The sequence below is a fragment of the Hipposideros armiger genome, unplaced genomic scaffold (genome assembly GCF_001890085.2).
Source record: "Hipposideros armiger isolate ML-2016 unplaced genomic scaffold, ASM189008v1 scaffold_481, whole genome shotgun sequence".
Classification (NCBI taxonomy): Eukaryota; Metazoa; Chordata; class Mammalia; order Chiroptera; family Hipposideridae; genus Hipposideros; species Hipposideros armiger.
The window spans coordinates 61,062-67,190 of record NW_017731831.1 but is presented as its reverse complement, the minus strand read 5'-3'; positions in this window follow the sequence as shown (position 1 = coordinate 67,190).

The window sequence follows — 6,129 nt, the reverse complement described above, 5'->3', positions numbered from 1 at the left end:
GACTTCCCTAACCTGGTAAAGGAAACAGACATACAAGTTCAGGAAACACAGAGTTTTCATAAATTTTAAAAGTAGATAAAGGCCTTGAAAAACTTGAAGTCCTAGATATAAATACTATAAATGAACAAAAGGATCTGGAAATATTGTAATCAACTCACTTAGGAGATTGTTGGATAATATTAGATATAGATATTTTACAGAATATTAGGTTTTGTCTCCTTCCTGGCATCTCCCTTGCTACCATCTTCCAAGCCTCCAAACCTGGATCACCTCCACCATCTCCACCATGGCTTTGTCTGTTCCCCACACTTACCTGGTTGCTTCTTCGCTGGCCAGTTACTTTCAGCTACTGAGAATGATCACTGTATATACTGCCTACTTCTTTGTCTTGTCAGTTCTTCACAAATGTACTGTTTCTTTGTCTAAAAGGTATAATTCTTTACAAATGTTATTGTTTCTTTGCTCACTTTTTAAAGACTCACATTTTTTATGAGTTCCTGTACACACAAAATTAAATTTGTTTTTCTCCTTTCAAGCTGTCTTGTGTCAAGTTAATTATTAGACCAGCCAAAGAACCCAGAAGGAAAGTTCTCCTCCGCTACAGATTAAACCATTGGCCATTGGTGATTGAGCTCAACCCTCTCCCCTCCCTAGAGGTCAGGCAGGGTAGGGAGGGGCTGAAAGTCCCAGCCTTCTAATCACAAGGTTCCCCTGACAACCAGCCCCCATCCTCAGGTTAACTAGAAGCTTTTCAGAAGTCTCCTCATAGACATACAAAAGACATTTATCTCTCAGCACTTAGGAAATTCCAAGGGTTTAGGAACTCTGCCCCGGAACAGGGATGAAGATCAAATATATTTATTTATAATATTATAAATCACAATACCACAACCTGCAAGTGGTTTGATCCTGGCAAACTGAAAAAAATAAAGATAATAGAGGAGAGGAGAGGGAAGAGGAGAAGAGGGGAGAGGAGGAGAGGGGAGGAGAGAGGAGAGGAGGGGCGAGGAGGGGAGGGGCGAGGAGGGGAGGGGAGGAGAGCAGAGAGGAGGAATAGCAAAACATCTTTCCTTGGGAGTATTATCCTTTAATCTGAGATTATGTTCCTCCTTATTTTGGGGTTGAGGGGGACATGAAAAGGTAGAGAGTTAAAATGTCTTTTCTTTTTATAAGTAATGGTGATAATAGATGGTAATTTTTTTAAAAAGTTCTTATTTGGCAAAAACAAAAGATGGATTGTTTTTAAATTCCATAATATCAAAGGTTTGTAAACACAACTAACTTTTATTATAGTATCTTCTTACTATATTCCCGTACTGATTTTCAGCAAATCACTGCACACAGGGATGAAGATATATTCAACACTCTCACCCCTCTGTTCCATGACCTCATTTCCAAAATGGTCTCTTTCATGCTATTTCAGCCTTCTACTCAGTCACATTTTTTCATGATCAAATTTGCCCCACCTCCAATCCACTCTCTGACCACAGTCTCCCATCATTTTAGTCTTATTGTTCCTCTACTTGCACTACAGTGGACATTCAAATCTATCAGGACCACCAGGCCATGGATCACTCTTCTTATTCCCTATAATTAGCCCCCTTCTGTTTTCACATCCCTCTCTATCCAGCTTATTAATAGATTCCATGGTTCCTCAATTCAGTAATTCATTCTTCAGGATCCTGAAATCTGTGGCTCCTCTGTCTCTTTCTTATAATGTGGGCAGAAGTCCAACGTTGAATAAAGCCAATACCCAAGCAGCTGTTACTAGATAAAAGCCCACAACAGGGCAGGGTGGTACCACTGTTAATTCATAATTGCTGGTTTCAGCTGGGCCCTAAACACTGCCCAGTGATCTTACTAAACTTCTCTGGTCTGCTCACTCTCCCACTCTTGACAATGATTGTTTCAAATCTTCCTTACTCTCCCTACCCTTGAGGAAACAGTGAAGACAGGGAATATACAAAATGGACTTATTTTAACTAAACTGCTAAAATTATGAACATTATGAAGGTTGAGGCATGAGGAAAGACTCCATTCTTGTTCTCAAGAGCCTGAGAAGTTAACCTTTTTTGCTTTCCAGTCTTGTGTCACTGCCTGGATATACATCTGGACCTCTAGGTAACCATGTTATTACCCCATGATTACCATATGAAGGACTCACACATACACCTGACATCCATTATCCAGACCACCAGGACATGACCAGACCTCCTGGCACCCATCTTCCAGGTTCATTAACCCAGAAGCTCTAAACCTAGTTCTTCTGTTTTTTTTGTGTTGTTGCTGTTGTTTTGTTTGTTTGTTTTTAATGGAGGCTTCACCTGGCATCCGTCATCCTGTCTGACATTTAACTAATAACAGCTGGGTCCAACCTTAGGACTAAGGATGCAGGGACTGATAATCCTCAAGGATGTACTTTTTACTACAAGAACTTTTTAACTTTTCTTTCTTCTTTGGGTCACTTCTGGGTTTTCTGGCTAGCTGTGTTCCCAGATTGAAACCTCCAATCTCCAAGATCCTTGAATAAATCTCTCATTTATTGCCAGCAAAGCCTTCAGACTCTCTGAGTTCGTTCAACACTATCACCTCCCTAACTTTGAGCAGATTCCTTGTCTTCTACTTAATAGAAAATACAGAAGCTATTATAAGGGAAATTTTTGTCACAAAAAGTACAAACCTAGCTTCGTTCACACCCAGCCTCACACTCTCATACTTTCCCCATTAAAAAAGAAAAGGTGTCTCCTCTCCTCTTACCCACAATTATGCTCAGATTTACCCTGCTGACATATTAGGAAACTTACACTGTCCGTCACTTTTCCCTCTAGCATTTTCAGTCTTTCTCTTTACTGGATCCTTGCCATCAGCATTTAAAACAAGCTCAAATCTTTCTCTTAAAAAACAAAAAACTCCACAAACATTTCAACTTACTTTCCCCACTAGCTACTTCCCTCTCGCTCTCCCTTGTCCTTGGAAAGACAATTTGTCAAGTTTTCTATATTTGTTATTTCCGTTGTTTCACTTTCCACTAATAGATTAATCCCCTTTAAGTTGGCTTCTGCCTCAATATTTGCACAGAAACTCCTTTTCAGGATTGCCTATCACCTCCTGTCACAAATCCAATGCTTATTTAAAATGTTCATTTTCTCTGAATTTTCAGTAGTATATTATAGTGGGCCGTTGCCTCTAGTTTCTTTTCTTGGCTTTCTCACTTTACTCTCCTGTTTTTCCACCTTCGAAGTTGGCAATCCTTTTCATCATTCTCCTTTCTTGGGTCTTTCCGTTGGACCCTCCTCCCTTGTCACGTGTACTCTCCCCTTAAATGGGCTCTCCAGGCACAGTATCTACAAGGCCCTGCAGGGGTCTCCCCTCCCACCTTATCCACTCTCCCTCCTGTTGACTGGAGCCACAATGGCTGCCTCAGTGCTCCTTAAACCTGCCAGGCAGAAACGAGTTTGGGGAATTATTTTGGTAAAATCGGTGAATGAGCTTTCAACACATTGCTCAAGCATGCTTCTCTCTAAAGGAATTGTGTGTGGGGCTATTAGGTCCCTGAGCTTACATTTTAAGTCACCTCAAAACAAAACAGAAAGGGTAGACTAGATAATGGACTCTTTCAACTCAGACATGCTACTGAACAGCTTTTGTATCAAGTTTGAATTTGGCAAAAAACATTTTCTTGAAAGGGAGATGCTTGCTTTTTTTGAACATTCCTCAACAGGTCAGTTCCTCCGTTCTTTTCATTATCAATGTGGCAGATGGTAAGATTGTGTGCATCAAGATTCCTTTGTGGTTGTTTGTTGGCCTGCTCATCACGTGATAATTTATTATAATTGTATTACAAAAGATAAGGATAGAACAATTAGAGAATGAATTGAGAAACTAATGTGAATAGTCTAGCTCGCTCCTGAAGAGCTGATACTGAGAATTAATTTAAACTCAAGTTCTAATACTAAGCAAGTTATGATTTCTCAACTAGTACCTACAGAGGTGAAGCTGAAGCAGAAAATAAAATCCCGTTAACATGGTTGTTGGAAAGCTATGGCACCTTCTCCACCCCTACCCCTGTACTGACCCATGTTCTCATTACTGAGAGAGTTTTGTGCAATCCTCATCCTTAATTCCATTTTTGAAGGCAGGTAATATACTGACACACTTCTAAAGTCAAAATGATATAGAAAAGTGAACATAAGAAATCTCACTGGTATCCCTGTCCCATCCATTTCCATTTTTTAGCTTCTTTCATCCTTCTGGTGTTTCTTTATGCAAATGCATATTCTTATCCACCCACTCTCTCTTTTTGCACAAAATACAGCATACTATCTATAGTGTTCTGTGTTCACCTTTTCCCACGTAACCATACATGCTGCAGATCTCTACCTATCAGTTGATCCTCCTCATTCTGTTTTACAGCAAATCGTGTTCCAGTGGGTAGATGCACCAGTGTATTTAACCAGTCTTCTTTACAATCAGGTTGCTGCCATTTTTTTTACCATTAAAACAATGCTATCTTGACTAATTGTGTATATAATTTTGTACATGTACAGGTATATGGGTACTTTGGCTTCCAAGAAATGAGGTTACTTCAAAGAGTAAATAATTTGATAGGCATTGCCAGGTTCTCCTGCATAGGGAATTACATCATTTTGTATTCCCATGAATGGGAAAATACATTTTCCCATAGCCATGCCAACAGAATGTTATCCTTCTTTAGGATTTTTGTCAATCTGATAGATGACAGGTAATACCTTAGTTTAACTTGAACTTCTCTTATGATGGAGTTTAAGCTCTTTACCTGAGTGTAAGGGACATTTGGCCTTCCTTTTTCTGTGAATGGCCTGTTCATGTCCTGGTCCATTTTTCTGTTGGGTTGTTGGTCTTTTTCATATCTAAGACTTCCTTACATAGTAGAGAGGTTAGAATGGGTTCAATTTCTCAACACATTACAGAACTATAGCTTCAAAAGAGTCTTAAAGAAGTTATTCATGACACTCTCTACTCCTTGGAAACTGGAATCTCCTATTTCCAACCAGGAGAATTTTATTTCATTTTGACTTGAAAGTAACATATATTATAGAAATACTGGAAGATATTTAAAACCACCCATGATTGCCCTTTCTTATATTCCTCTTCTAAGTACATACATAAAATAAAAAGTGATCATCTTCCCCTGTCACAACACCATCTCCTAAAAGTGGCCATCAGAGAACATCAATGGTTTGTTGCATTTACCCCTAGTTCTTTTTCCCCTTCTATTAGTCATATTTATAAATTATATGGTGGAAATGTTTTATTTCAGCAATATCTTGTTACCTTTCCATATCTTAAACACAAAAACCCCACAAAAATATAGTCATATTTAAGGATTGTAATCTATGCAAACCTAGTATCCTTCCTGGCACCATGGTCATTTCAGGAACAGGGCCTTCTAAGAGGGCCTGGGAAGAACAGAGGTCTGCGTATCCTATTCGGTAATTTGCCACCATCTCAAAATATTTGAGTACAGGGTCCTGTTGCATCCACTTTGGCCCTTCTAAATTAATCTCTTGGTTAAAAAATATTTTAACTTCACTTAGTAGCACAACAGAAACAACAAAAAACACTTAAACATGTTGGTAATTTTAAGTGAGAATTTATATTTTGAAATAAAAATTCATAATAACAATTCTTTACAAAACTGTCACACAGGAACACACCTTAATATAATGATACATGCTGCATTTATTTAGGAAAAGTTAAGATATAGTCAAAACAAAAAAATTTTATAAATGCAAATTTCTTTCTCTGAGCAAAAGAAAGCTCATGTAAAACGTCAGACTGAACACCAGGGAGAAACAGCGCTGCAGGGACGGCTCAGAGCTTCCCTGCAGGAGGAGGCGGAGCCTGGTCTCCCAGGCTGGGCGCTGCGGCTTCTCCTCTTCGGCCCTCAGCTTCCCTGTGTGCCCAAGGGAAGACTGGATGATTTCTAAAGTCCTGTGTGTCACAGTTGTTTCATTTCAGAGATGTGTATATTATTATAACAGTATCATTTTCCTTTGATCATAAACTTCAAAAGAAAGTAACATGCTCCAAAAGTTTACTGCAAAGGGCACGATGGTTTTTATTGCGACTCTCACCATCTTTGGAAAG